The following is a 15,396-nucleotide window of genomic DNA, read 5'->3' as shown; positions in this document are numbered from 1 at the left end:
ATATATAAATGCAAGTCTTCCCATCCCTCCCCCATCCTCACTCAGTCTTTTCTGATTATGTATCCTACCTCCTAACTCAATGACAGTTCTGCACATCCACACATACAAACCCACACAAGAGCTTCATTCCCAGCCTGACTTCTGGTCAAGAGCATTTCAATATTTGTTCGTTTGTAAGGACCAGTGTGCTTCCCGCAAACTTTGTAAAACTTGGGTAGGCAGCTACTGGGTCAACATTGGGATAGATTTGTGGGGCTCCACTCTAGTATGCAGCTTCAATGCAAGTCAAATTGGGACTACTGCATAGTAGCTCTTTTGACAATCTTTGCCACCAGTAATGGATCGCCATGAAATTGCCTCCATGTACATATTATGTAGTATTAACTCAAACCAGCATGAGACTGCCTCCTCCAGAGGATCTCATACTCCTCATGTCACCACTTACTGCATTGCTTAGAAGTAGCAAAAGAAAGTTACTATCATAGAAAAGTAATAGCCTCTTCAGTGTAAGGCAGGTCTTAAGTAATTTTTAAGCAGTTTCAATTTTCACAATTAAAATAAATCCTCAGTAATATAACTATCTTCCCGAACATTTTTTTAAATTAAAGCTTGTACTTTAACTCTAAATTTTAGTTGTCCTTCCAACACAAACTCTAAACATTGTAATGCATCTCCCATGACAAACAGCTATTTGACCTCATTTTATCTAAACTTTTCTACCTGACACTGGTCAGCCTCTCAACATCGGAGAAAGCCTCACCCAACAGGTCAATAGTTCAGGGTAATAAATATTTCTCATTTTAGTTAGCCATGGCCCTATCGTTTTTGTAAAATTAAGGCCCACAGGTAGGAACAATTTTGTTTAAATACAGAGAAGTCAGATTATGTAAAGTATAGAAATATTGTCAATTATAACTGTCACAATTGCGCTGAGAACCGCTGATACAAATTGTAATGGCGGGGGGGGGGGGGGAACGGAATTAAAGTAAATTTAGAGTAAAAGGAACCTCTTCTATGGCTAACAAATTAAATATTTGTTGCCAGAGAAATTGAATAGATTTAAAACTGCAGGTGTGTAGGTTCCAAAACTTCTTCTATTTACGCCTGAGTTTACGCCGTGAGGCTCAACATTGAACCACTACTTAGTTGATTGAAATATTCAGGTACTATGACCCAACTAACGGCATATTAGGAATAAACCATTTCTTCATGTGTCATTTTTCTTACCATAAATATATCGTTAAGAACTCAGGAACGTGAGGATGTATTTTTCCGGACCCAATTTTTCAATACTTTGCATTTTTCTTAAATACACTGTTATTTGATTTTGTTCTATACATTTGCTATGTCTGTATTTTTTAAAAAATCAGATGCCGCATAAAAATATAGACAAATGAGCCACCCCCCCATAATAAACAAATAACTTCTCTCCTTAACAAATCATCTACCATTAACCTGAGAACAAATTACTGAACAAAAAGAAATTCTACCTGTTAGAGCATTGACAATCCCTTGCTCCTGTGTGATCTGATGCTACATATAAACCCGGCTTCCCTTTCACCAGGGAGTTTTGCTGCTGCCAGTTTTATACGTCTCCTTCCACAGCTCGCTTATTCGATGACATATTCCGGACACTATACTTACTGAAGAGGAGTTTGTATAATTCCGTTTACAATCTGGTGTTTTCCTAAAACTACGCTCACTCAGGGGTGTGTCACCCAATAACATTTAGTGGAGATCTGTCTTCCAGTGACGAAGCAACGGGGTATTAACCCTTTCAACGCTGAACAACCTGTTTGTCCCGAAAAAAATGTTTCGGAATGTACATAGAAAACCGAAACGAAATTCTGAGCACTTTGGTAATGTGTAACAAAGTGTTTAAGTTTAAAACTTTCTGCTAAGGAGGCAAATATCAGCAGCTTTATCCAAATACATTTGCTATGAAGTTTCCAATGCTTATACTCTTCACAAAGCCACAAGGTTCAACAGACTGGTTCCTTACCATGTGACATTGGCAACGAGACGGCCTATTTATACGCAGGGAATACCTGTCCTGTTCACCAAAGCGGTTACCCTTCCCTCAGACTACTGGCAGCCAAGGAAATGTTTGCATAACAAAAACAGAATTACCTGGAAAAACTCAGCAGGTCTGGCAGCATCAGCGGAGAAGAAAAGAGTTGACGTTTCGAGTCCTCATGACCCTTCGACAGAACTTGAGTTCGAGTCCAAGAAAGAGTTGAAATATAAGCTGGTTTAAGGTGTGTGGGGGGTGGGGGCGGAGAGAGAGAGAGAGAGAGAAGTGGAGGGGGTTGGTGTGGTTGTAGGGACAAACAAGCAGTGATAGAAGCAGATCATCAAAAGATGTCACCAACAGTAGAAAAAAAAACACATAGGTGTTGAAGTTGGTGATATTATCTAAACGAATGTGCTAATTAAGAATGGATGGTAGGGCACTCAAGGTATAGCTCTAGTGGGGGTGGGGAGAGCATAAAAGATTTAAAAATATTTAAAAATAATGGAAATAGGTGGGAAAAGAAAAATCTATATTATTTATTGGAAAAAAAAAGGAAGGGGGAAACAGAAAGGGGGTGGGGATGGGGGAGGGAGCTCAAGACCTAAAGTTGTTGAATTCAATATTCAGTCCGGAAGGCTGTGATTGAAACGTTAATTAGACTGCCAACAAAGTGGTCAGCCTGGCCAAAATAGCCTAAACTACTATTTCCCCAAAATACATTTGTAGGTATTTGGTAAATGTGTGTATTGTGTGAGGCGGCATTAGAAAACTCACAAACATTTTAAAAACTCACAAACCAGGCTGTTCAAGTGGCAGGTCAACCTGCTGGTAGACAAATGTGAGGTGATACCCTTTAGGAAAAATTAGAAACATCATCTAAACCTTAAAAAGTAAGAAACTGAATGGGGTAGAAGAGCAAAAGCATTCAGAAAAATAGATAATTAAATCATTAAAGGCAACGTTACAGGACAGAAAAGCAATTTAAAATGCTAACAAAGCACCAACGGTACAGCATTCAAGAAATAATATTAACTTTGTGTTGGACCCTGGTCAGGCTGCATTAGAGCACCATGTACAGTCTGGAGTTCTATACCCTAAAAAGGACATAGACGCACTGGAGAAAGTGCAAAAGAGATTTATAAAATTGGAGCAGGAGTGAGAGGTTGGAGGGAGCTGGAGGTGGCTCTCCTGTCTCTGAGCCAGAAGGCCCTGGGTTCAAGTAACATTTAATGACTTATTGGCCAGGCATTGATGCAAGCATGTGTCATTGTCCCCATTCAGATAACTGGGGAGGATTGATGGCAGGAAGGGCATCTGGCTGTAAAACCCACCTCCCAAATCCAAAAGAATTATGGTTGATATGAAGGTGATTAGCCAGCATTGTGGTGACCCCAAGTAACATGGGAAAAGATGAAAGCGAAAGGAAGGTATCAGAGCTGAAAGGTTACGGCTATCAAGAAAGATTGAAAGTGTTGGAGCCTGTTTCTTCAAAAAAGAGAAAGCTTTAAAGTGACTGGATGGATATTTTTTAAATTACGAATGGGTTGAACAGTATAGATATGGAGAGAATAGTTCCACATGAGAGATTCCAAAACTAAGGGCCATAAAAACTAGATAATTACTAATAAATGCAATCAGGAAATAAAGAGAAATGTATTTATTCAGAGTTGTTAAAATCTGAAACTCACTACTGGTGGAAATGGTGAAAACAAAAACTTAGATACTCTCAAAAGAAAACCAAATGATTACATGTGAGATAGGGGAACAGAAAGATATGATGAAAGGCTGAAGTGAGGTAGTTAGAATGAGAGGAGACACCACATGTCTGTCCTTGGCTTGCTGCATTGTTCCAGTGAAGCCCAACGCAAACTGGAGGAACAACACCTCATCTTCCGACTAGGGACTTTACAGCCTTCTGGACTGAATATTGAATTCAACAACTTTAGGTCGTGAGTCCCCTCCCCCATCCCCACCCCCTTTCTGTTTCCCCCTTCTTTTTTTTTTCCCAATAAATTATAAAGATTTTCCTTTTCCCACCTATTTCCATTATATAAAAAAAAAACCCACTAGAGCTATACCTTGAGTGCCCTACCATCCATTCTTAATTAGCACATTCGTTTAGATAATATCACCAACTTTAACTTTAACACCTATGTGTTCTATTGTACTATTGTTGTTGACATCTTTTGATGATCTGCTTCTATCACTGCTTGTTTGTCGCTACAACCACACCAACCCCCTCCACCTCTCTGTCTCTCTATCTCTCCGCCCCCCACACACACACCTTAAACCAGCTTATATTTCAGCTCTTTCCTGGACTCGAACTCAAGTTCTGTCGAAGGGTCATGAGGACTCGAAACGTCAACTCTTTTCTTCTCCGCCGATGCTGCCAGACCTGCTGAGTTTTTCCAGGTAATTCTGTTTTTGTTTTGTGAGAGGAGACACATGTTGAGTATAAACACCAGCACAGACTAGTTGGGCCAAATGGCCTGATTCTGTACTGTACATTTTATGTAATTTTATGTAATTGTTCAACATGCTTAAATTTAAAGCAGTTTTATGAATCTGAAAAAAAAGCATTGATTAATGGTTAGCTGATCTGCCATAGCATAGCTCAAGTTAAATGGAAACATATGCTATTTAATCACAACTGAAAAGCATTATCCCATGCATGTGGCACAGAATGGATTATCTTACTAATGTGCAGCTTTAACTTGCCATGCTTCTTTAAAGCCAAAAGTCCGCTGTTGGAATTAAATTCATCCTGAGGTTAATTAATGGGCATTGGTGATGGAAGTTTGTGTATTGACAGCCATTTCTAAAATCCTTGCTCCATCAGAGGAGTGATCAGGCTAGGGTTGTGGGTTTTGGGTTGGATGCTGGAAGGAGTCTGGCCAAGGCAACAGGCTAGTTATGGGTGAGCAGTGATGAGTCATGGGGTAACAGGATAGCAAGAAAACAATGTTGGTGGTGGTGGGGAGGGCGGGGGGTGGTGGGGAGCTGTACTCCACTGTCCTAACTCATATCTTCTTCCACAGTTCCATATCTTGTCTTGTCCTCTCTCTGGCAGCAGTGTTTTCCAATCAGCCTGTGGGACCCCGAACCCTTCTAGGCTGCAGCTGCCTGGCGGAAGCAGCAGACGACTGGGGAGCCAGCACTCCTGCCAGGCTTTGAGGCCCTCCCAGCTTCAGTGGCAACTGCAGGCCACAGCTCCCCCTCCACAATGGTAACCTGGCTGCTGATTCCATTTTTAAATTTAAAAGTTTTAAAAAGTTGTAGAGCGGGCACCTCAGATTGGAGGCACCTCCTCTCTCTCTTACCTGAATTGCAGGATTCTTTCTTTCTGAGGCCTTCTATTGGCCCTTCAGCTTCAAGAGCCTGCCCACTGTCCTTAATTGAACAGCTAACTCGCCCTCTGGTGAATTTGGGGAAAATCACTGCTGGTTGGCAGTTTCCCACACAGCGTGGGGTAGTGACCCCCCTTTGACCCTGATGTCAAGGTTCTGACCCAAGGGCAAAATCCACAACTGTTTTTTATCTTACTGCTTTATAAATTGTGACATTCGCGATTTCTTAGCTTGAAGGTGCAATTCAGGAGTATGTTTTGCACTTTTGATGACCCTGCATCAAAAAGAAATACATGCATTAAAAAAAGATTCAATGAAGAACAACCAGGATGGTTCCAGGTCTTAGGGGACTAATTTATGAAGAAAAGTTCAAATGACCTGAACTTACTTTTGCCAGAGGAAAGAAGAGTGAGAGGAGACATGATATATCTTCAAAATAATGAAAGGGATAGATAAGATTGAAATAAGCATAGGCATTAAGCAGAGGATTAGAGAACACAAGAACACCAGTATAGAATTCACATCCTTCAAGCAAGGTTATGTATTAGAAAAAATCTTTTTCCTCAATGGGATAATGAAACTATGGAACAGAGTTCTGGGGAAGGGAATTTATTCAGTGGCAGTAACATCTTTAAAAAGGAGTTGGCTCTAATAATGTGAGGAAGGGGGAAATTAAGTTTTACAGGGCAATAACACTTGCAGATTTATTTTTCGGAGGAAGTAGAGAAAGGGACAATATTCCTAAAGCAGAGGTCAACAAGTAGTAGTTTCTGTGGAAATTCAATAATCACCCATGGACTTTATGTAGAACAGATTGGATACACCAAACGGCTTCCTCATGCTCTAAAAGATGTTATATGCTTGTGTTCATAGTTTTGACAATAATTAGTGAAATTAAGATGGAATAGGATTGTTTTTAGAGGAACTGTTTAGCAGTGGAAAATAATCTGGAAGAGTAGATTAAGAAAACTACCCAGAGCTGAAGTGTATCTGGGACTGAAGCTGGGAGAGGAGGCATTCGTGGCATGCAATCAGAGACTGAGGTGTTCCTGGGGCTGAAGGTAGGAGCAGAGGCTGATAACAGCAAAGGGTCAGTGCCCTATAACATATAGCATGTTTGCACTATTCCTGTATTGTGAAATATTTAAAGCCCTTGTATATAATTAGTTACAATGTGTTTTCCTCTCAAATTTACTTTAGAGTCCAAAAAAAATCATGGTTTTAATGCAAACAGAATTCACAACTGCATTGAAATCATTCACTAATCCCAAATGAGAGGGTAGGTAGTGGCGTAGTGGTGATGTTATTGGACTAGTTATCTAGAGGCCCAGGCTAATGCTCTGGGAACAGTGGGTGGAAGTTAAATTCAATTAATCAATAAATCTGGAACTGAGAGCCAGCCATCAGTAATGGTGCCCATGAAACTTGCATCGATTGGCATAAAAACTTCTTGGGAAGGAAATCTGCCATTCTTACCTGGTCTAGTCAATATGACACCCCAGATCAATAGCAATGTGGTTGGCTCTTAACTGCCCTCTGCAATGGTCCAGGCCACTCAGTTCAAGAGCATCTAGGGATGGGCAACAAATGCTGGAGAACTTGATACCGATCAAAAGTGCTTATTTTTTGTGATAAACGAATTTTCAGCTGCACCAGATTGCCACTTTGGAATATAAGAATGTTTTTTAATGCAAAAAAAGACAATTACATTCTATTGCACCGATCAGTTGTCCTAGTTTATGGAAGATGTTCCGTTTATGATTATGCAAATACATTTTAGCTGAACTTTGAACTATAACCTAACCGGCACAATTTAAAATATAGAATGTGCCCAAAATAGAAACTTATTCCCTTATTCTTAGCACTATGTCCATGACCAAAACACAATGCCTTAAAGGACTTTGAAAAATATTTTGAGTGACTTCATTAGCTCTTCGCTTTGCTAGTTGTTAGTTTTATGTATTTGCTGCTTATTGATTACAGCTTGGTAGTTTTTATTGCTCTTTGGCACTTATTTACTGGCAAATTCCTACACATTCAGTTGCAGCTCCTTTTATGAATATCAAATTTTAGCCAGTCAGGTGCAAGCTTGATGTACAATTTTAAGTGATGATTTCAAGTATGATGGTGTGACAGATGCGGTGGATGTGTAGTAAATGCAACACTTATTTACACCCATGTAGAAAGATAGCTCTTGATAGATTGTGTTACTGGATTGAATTTTACATGGTGGGGGCATGGTTATAATAGTCAGGGGCAAGGCCACCTGCACTTGGCTACCTCATGCTGCAGTTATTTAATGTCCATTGGGCCTTTTAATTGGCTTGAGCTAGATTTCCAGAAACATCAGAGATTTCTTTCAGGTGCAAATGAACGCAAGCTCCAACAACTCATCGACACCAATGCCCATCCCTCTGTCCCCATCCCATCTTCCAATCCCAGCCCCGGCCGTGTATCTACCATACCCCCTAACCTTCCCCTCTGAGGTTGAACGTTCAGTGCTCAGCAAAGGACTTAATTTCATACCCTTACTGAATTTCGGGCTCGGCACGATGCTGAACTCTTCTTCTGCCGCCTTCGTCTCCGTGCTCACTTCTTTGGCCAGGAGTCCTCTCCCTGTTCAACGGATCCTTTTACCCGCCTCCAATATTCTCCCTCCACCTGGACCCCTCTCTCTGGATTTTTACTTGATCATTTGATTGAGAACTGTCGGCGCCACATCAGTAGTCTCAATTTCTCTGCTCCTCTCACCCACTCTAACCTGTCTCTCTCTGAACTTGCTGCACTCCGTTCTCTCAGCTCCAACCCTGACTTTGTCATCAAACCTGCTGACAAGGGTGGTGCTGTTGTTGTCTGGCATGCTGACCGCTACCTCGCAGAGGCTGAGTGTCAACTTCCTCCTACCTCCCCTTGGACCATGACCCCATCACTGAACATCAAGCCATTGTTTCCAGGACTGTTACTGACCTCATTTCCTCTGGAGATCTTCCCCCCACAGCTTCCAACCTAATAGTCTCCCAACATCAGACGGCCCGCTTCTACCTCCTACCCAAAATCCACAAACAGGACTGTCCCAGCAGACGATCATGTCAGCCTGTTTCTACCCTACGGAACTCATTTCTTGCTATCTTGACTCCCTTCTCTCTCCCCTTGTCCAGTCTCTTCCCACCTACATCCACGATTCCTCTGACGCCCTACATCATATCGACAATTTCCAGTTCCCTGGCCCCAACCGCCTCCTCTTCACCATGGACGTCCAATCCCTCTACACCTCCATCCCCCACCAGAATGGTGTGAGGGCTGTCTGCTTCTTCCTCGAAGAGAGGCCCGAGCAATCCCCATCCACCACTACTCTCCTCCGTCTGTCTGGCTAAACTTGTTCTCTCACTGAACAATTTCTCCTTAAACTCATCTCACTTCATCCAAATAAAAGGTGTGGCTATGGGTACCCACATGGGCCCCAGTTATGCCTATCTTTTTATGGGGTATGTGGAACATTCCTTGTTCCAGTCCTACTCAGGCCCCCTCCCACAACTCTTTCTCCGGTACATCGATGACTACTTCGGTGCCATTTCATGCTCTCGTCTGGACCTGGAAACATTTATTAATTTTGCTTCCAATTTCCACCCCTCCATCATTTTCACATGGTCCATCACTGACACTTCCCTTGCCTTCCTTGACCTTTCTGTCTCAATTTCTGGTGATAGACTGTCCACCAATGTTCATTACAAGCCTACCAACTCCCACAGCTACCTTGACTACAGCTCCTCACACCTCGCTTCCTGTAAGAACTCCATCCCATTCTCTCAGTTCCTTTGCCTCCGTCGCATCTGTTCTGATGATGCCACTTTCAAAAACAGTTCCTCTGACATGTCTTCCTTCTTCCTTAACCGAGGTTTTCCACCCACGGTCGTTGTCAGGGCCCTCAACCATGTCCGGCCCATCTCCCGTGCATCCGCCCTCACACCTTCCTCTCCCTCCCAGAACCATGATAGGGTCCCCCTTGTCCTCACTTATCACCCCACCAGCCTCTGCATTCAAAGGATCATCCTCTGCCATTTCTGCCAACTCCAGCATGATGCCACCACCAAACACATCTTCCCCTCAACCCCCCCACTGGGGACATTCCACAGGGATTGTTCCCTCCAGGACACCCTGGTCCACTCCTCCATCACCCCCTACACCTCACTCCCCTCCCACGGCACCTTCCCATGCAACCACAGAAGGTGCAACACCTGCCCCTTTACTTCCCCCCTCCTCACCGTCCAAGGGCCCAAACACTCCTTTCAAGTGAAGCAGCACTTCACTTGCACTTCCCTCAATTTAGTCTACTGCATTCGCTGCTCCCAATGCAGTCTCCTCTACATTGGAGAGACCAAACGCAGACTGGGTGACCACTTTGCGGAAAATCTTCGTTGTGTCCGCAAGCATGACCCAGACCTCCCTGTCGCTTGCCATTTCAACACACCACCCTGCTCTCATGCCCACATGTCTATCCTTGGCCTGCTGCAATGTTCCAGTAAAGCTCAACGCAAACTGGAGGAACAGCACCTCATCTTCTGACTAGGCACTTTACAGTCTTCCGAACTTAATATTAAGTTCAACAACTTCAGATCATGAACTGTCTCCCCCATCCCCACCCACTTTCTGATCCCCTTTTTCCAATAATTTATAATTTTAAAAAAATCTATTTTTTTCTTTTCCCACCTATTTTCTCTATTTTTAAATGTATTTCCATGCATTGTTTTATCAATACCTTTTAGCCTATTTCGATCCCTTCCCCCCACCCCACCCCCACTAGGGCTATCTGTCACTTGCTTGTCCTGCTTTCTATCTTTAATGTCATCATTAGCACATTCCTCAGCTAATATCACCACTGTCAACACCCTTTGTCCATGACATTTTTTGGCAATCTCTTCTTTGCCTCCACCTCTCACTGGCCCTCTCTCCAGCTCTGCCTGTCCGACTCTCCTCAATCAGCTTATATTTCACCTCATTTCGATATTTCTTAGTTCTGATGAAGAGTCATACAGACTCAAAATGTTAACTGTATTCCTCTCCACAGATGCTGTCAGACCTGCTGAGTTTTTCCAGCTATTTTTATTTTTGTTTCAGATTTCCAGCATCCACAGTATTTTGCTTTTATCAGAGATTAAGCCTTGCCTCCAGGAACTGCTGGTCAGTGGCTCAGCAGCGCCACTGGGAGTGGTGGCCACTGCTGGAACTGCATGCAGCCCTGAAAAGGAGACACCAATGGAACCCAGCCTTTTTTGTAAGTCTGGGGTCTCTTGGGGTCAAGCTGGCAGGCCCTGGCAAGAAGGGTTGGGGGGGAGGAGGGGTGCAGGGGTCAACAGGGCATGTGTGCATTTGCCCTCTACAGCAATCTTTTCACCTGTATAAGTAGACAGTTTCACTTTTGTTTTAATTAGCTGTTTTTCTTTGCTTATCTTACCATTCAAACTTATGGGAATGACATGTGCTTGTGCACCTGTGTAAAGCTTGGGATTCACTATAATACTGGCAATTTTTAAATCAACTTTCTATTCGTGTTCTTTGGAATTTGTTGTTACTGCAACAATGAAAAGTTCCATTTCAGTGTTTGTGTCATCATCTGCAATCGTGTGCACTTTCTTCAATTTACGCATCTTAGCAAAGTGATTTAGTTTATCATGGTTCTAATACTGTTTTCCATAGGCTGGACAACTATGTGGTAAATGCTCTGTTCCACATCGGTTGCACTTAAACATTTTAATAGCAGTTTTGTTCTTTTTATCTTCAGGCTGTCTATTTGTTCTTTCTCAGGGCTGTTTCTGTTTAACTGCTTGACCATGTGCAGCTTAGCATCTTCTGTTACCTGTTTAATCTGGCATTTTGTTGTCTCTGCTGCTCTGCAGGTATTTTTTGCTTTCTCCAGCGTGAGATCAACTTCTCTCAAAAGCCATTCTCTCACAGATTCATTTCCGAACCCACAAATTATTCTTATCTCAAATGATGATTCTTCAAGCTCTCCAACTTCACACAGTTTAGCTCGTTTTCTCAGCTCAGTTACGCACTGACTGATGTTGTCACTGCCTTGTGTGCACGTAAAAAAAAAAAATTCTTAGGGCTGCAGTAGGTTTTGAATCTTTCTATTATTTCCTTCAAGTCATTTTGTTTTTCATCACTTTCAAACATGAATGTGTTATAGGCTTCTAGGGCTTCTTCCCCTGCTACATGAAGAAAGATGGAAGACTATACCTGAGGCTCTTTTTTTATCACTGCCCATCACTGTGAGGTACAGCTCAATTCACTGTCAGAACCTCCTTCAGTTTTCAGCCAGATTGCCCTCCAAACTGAGCTCTGTCCACGGGTTTAGAACCTCCGCTGTTGCGTTTAGTTTACTTCTGACCCCATGTCTTGCTTCTTGTTTCTTTTATTAATGATGCACAGAAGACATCGACATTGTAGCTGAGCTAACTTTATTGATAACACATTTTCCTAACATGAACATATCTGCAGTACCTGAACTCTATCAAGGCAGGCTCTAAGATGTACTATCTGAACTTGAACACTCAGGTCAGGTGACCCCGTATATAGTACAGCGTACCTTATAGTATCTAATACTGGAATTCACAACTACAATCAGCTATTATTGTGACAGGAAAGTTGATTGGTTTCACTGCAAAAATCATATCATGTTGACTCCTGTTTTGCATATAAATAAACCAGTTGATAAACCGAAGTTGCGCCTGGCCTCAGTAAAGTTTTATTTCAGTCCACTTTCCCTCAAGAGAGAAGCATTCACATAATGGCACATTCAGGAGCTGGTGTATGGTGTATCAACAGCAGGACAGTCAATGGGAATTTATAGTTTACAAACCTGGCTAAGTCAGATGTAATTATAGTCATTTTACAGATCCCCTAAGCAAGTTCTATTTGCTCTTGGGGAGGGGAAAAAGGGTTTTGAATCAAACACTTCAAATAAAACGGAATTTTGTTGTGATGTACACACATGTAAAGACGTTGTTCAAAAGAATGAAAGGCACAAGATGCTTGTTAGTCGTGTGCAACAAGCTGTGATTCTACCTGGCAAACTGTTGCATCTGGTGCATGGACAGTCAAATGTTCAAGTCACATTAGAAGTGAGTTTTGGACAGCTGTGTTTTTGTAGTAAATCATGGCTGTACTGGTAATATTATAAATTGAAATACTTTGATTTGGTATCCATACTCAGTATGGAATGTTAATGTCAAGAGATTTTATTTTCAGAGGAATTCCTGTGAACAATTTGGAAACACAATTTGCAAACTGTAGCTATGTTTTCAGAAAATGCACTGCAGGTTGAACCCACACCTTAAGAACTGATCTGAAACATAGAGGAAGAAAATAGAGATTGTAACATTTTACTTTGTTACAGAGGTGTGTTGATGTCAAATATTAAATTTCAATTTCATCTGCTGGAGTCACATATGAAAGTTTTTTAAGAAGGCAGTTTTAATGGTTAAAAACAAAAACATTAAGATGGCTACCATAGGTCACCTGACATTTGCAACTGCAAGTCGGTCAACTTCTGGAAGCTTTCAAAGGTAGATTACAATGAACATGCCTAGGCTACATCCTTGTGAAATGTTGCACCTGCCTTTGTCAGGACTTACCAAAACAGCAGGGATAAAAAGCCTCAGATTTTTCCATCTCCATGGCTACTAGGTAGCAAAGGAAAATGATTATGCACAAGGGAAGTGCTAAGGACTCTATTGTATGTCAATGGTTTCGACGATGGGAGGCGGATGGCACCGGCTGTCCAAATGAGCATCATGACCGTGTGTCATTGCCCTGCCTTATCCCCGTACCACTGCACATTGTTTCTATTCATCTAATGTCCTCTTGAGTGCATCGATTGAACCTGCCTCCACCATACTTCCAGGCAGTGCATTCCAGACCCAAACACCTCGTTGTGTGAAGAAGTTTTTTTCTCAAGTCACATTTGCTTCTTTTGCAAATCACTTTAAATCTGTGCCCTCTCGTTCTTGATCCTTTTATGAGCAGGAACAGCTTCTCCCTATCTAATCTGTCTAACCCCCTCATGATTTTGAACACCTCTATTGAATCTCCTCTTAGCTTTGTTCTCTCCAAGGAGAACAGTCACAACCTTTCCAACCTATCCTCATTGATGAAGTTTCCCATCCCTGGAACCATTCTTGTAAACCTCTTCTGCACTCTCTCCAATGTGTTCACATCCTTCCTATAATGTAGCACCGAGAGCTGTACACAGTATTCCAGCTGAGGTCTAACGAGCATCTTATATAAATTCAGCATAACCTCCCTGCTCTTGTACACTATGCCCCTATTAATAAAGCCCAGGATACTATATGCTTTATTAACTGCTTTCTCTATGTGTCCTGCCACCTTCAATTATCAATGCACATATACACCCAGGGCTTTTTGCTCCTGCACCCCCTTCAAAATTTCACCCCTTATTTTATATTGGCTGTTCATACTCTTCCTATCAAAATGCATCACCTCACACCTCTCTGCATTGAACTCCATCTGCCACCTATCTACCCACACCACCAACTTGTCTATGTCCTTTTGAAGCTCCACACTGTCCTCCTCACAGTTTACAACACTCCCAAGCTTCGTATCATCCGCAAACTTTGAAATTGTGCCCTTCACACCAAGATCTAGATCATTAATATATATTAGAATAAGCAAGGGTCCCAATAACAACCCCTGGGGAACTTCACTACAAACCTTCCTGCAACCTGAAAAGTATCAATTGACCATTATTCTCTGCTTCCTATTTTTCAGCCATTTTTGTATCCGCATTGCCACTGTCCCTTTTATTCCATGAGCAATAACTTTTCTCACAAGTCTGTTGTGTGGCACTGTATCAAATGCCTTTTGAAAGTCCATGTACACCACATCAACAACATTACCCTCATCGACCTTTTCTGTTAGCTCTTCAAAAAACTGCAGTAAGCTAGTTAAACACGATTTCCCCTTTAGAAATCCATGCTGGCTCTTCCTTATCAACCCATTTTTTTTTCCATGTGACTGCTAATACTATCCTGAATAATTGTTTCTAGAATCTTGCCCACCACTGAAGTTAAACTGACTAGCATGAAATTGCTGGGCTTATCCTTACAACCTTTTTGAACAAGGGTGTAACGTTTGCAATTCTCCAGTCCTCTGGCACCTCCCCTGAGTCTAGGAATGACTCAAAAATTGTGGCCAATGCCCCTGCAATTTCTACTCTCTCTTCCTTCAATATCCTTGGATGTATCTTGTCCGGTCCACGTACTTAGTCAACTTTAATTACCGACAGTCTATTCAACACTTGCTCCTTATCAATTTTGAACCTTCCAGTGCCAGAGTTTCCTTGCCTGCCCCCTGGTTGCCCCCTGCACTCCCACCGCACGGTTAGCTGCCAATGATAACTGTATTGTCTTGCAAAAGAAAGGGAAGTTTGCCATGTGGCGCAATGTATTAGCATGATGTGCCTGCCACAGTTGAATAGCTAGCATTATGCACAAACTGTGAGATATGCCTGGATGGTACCAAATTTGGAGGTCAGTATAAGATCTGGAAATGGCACATAAGTGAACTACAGTACAAGGAGATCAATTTCTGACCAGGATACATATTGTAGTAAAATAAAATTGATTGACCAGCATGCAGAGTCATGTAAACATGCCAGCAGCAAATACAGATTTAAGTTCTGATGATGAGGTTATTAATTTGAAACATTGGACAGAGGTGCAGAATTTTTAGGTCAACAGGCGGGTGCAGTCGGCAGGCCCGGGGTTGGCCAGGGAACGGACCGCTGACCACGATTGGTCTCAGGCCGACTAGCAGCCAGCCAGCATGAAACGCACGCTAAAAAGCTCAGCGCTGCCGGGGTGTGGGGGTGGGAAGAGGGTGGGCCCTGACGTTAATGTGGGCGGTGGCCAGCTCTGACAGAAAGCTCCCTGAAGGCAGACAGCTGCTTCAGGGAGCTGAAGACCTGAAAAATCAGAAATAAAGTTTTGAAAAGCAGAAAAAAAATGCCCAAGCATC

The 15,396-nt window shown here is 42.3% G+C and overlaps 1 protein-coding gene across 3 annotated transcripts in view; it reads right to left on the bottom strand.

Moving 5' to 3' along the window:
- LOC121287184 (collagen alpha-1(XIV) chain-like) overlaps positions 1 to 2,124 on the bottom strand; it is a 209,657-nt gene extending 207,533 nt beyond the window's left edge. For 2 of the 3 annotated variants that reach the window (XR_005945154.1, XM_041204811.1), the window contains exon 1: positions 1,491 to 1,640. The gene's annotated coding sequence lies outside the window, so the exon portion shown is untranslated. Of the gene's footprint in view, positions 1 to 1,490; positions 1,641 to 2,002 lie in introns of those variants that run through there. The other variant, XM_041204812.1, reaches the window with a different exon arrangement.
- Positions 2,125 to 15,396: the final 13,272 nt, after the last annotated feature.

This window comes from Carcharodon carcharias, chromosome 14 (assembly GCF_017639515.1).
Source record: "Carcharodon carcharias isolate sCarCar2 chromosome 14, sCarCar2.pri, whole genome shotgun sequence".
Lineage (NCBI taxonomy): Eukaryota > Metazoa > Chordata > Chondrichthyes > Lamniformes > Lamnidae > Carcharodon > Carcharodon carcharias.
The sequence above is the reverse complement of the archived record's forward strand: the minus strand, read 5'-3'. Positions and strand labels throughout refer to the sequence as shown.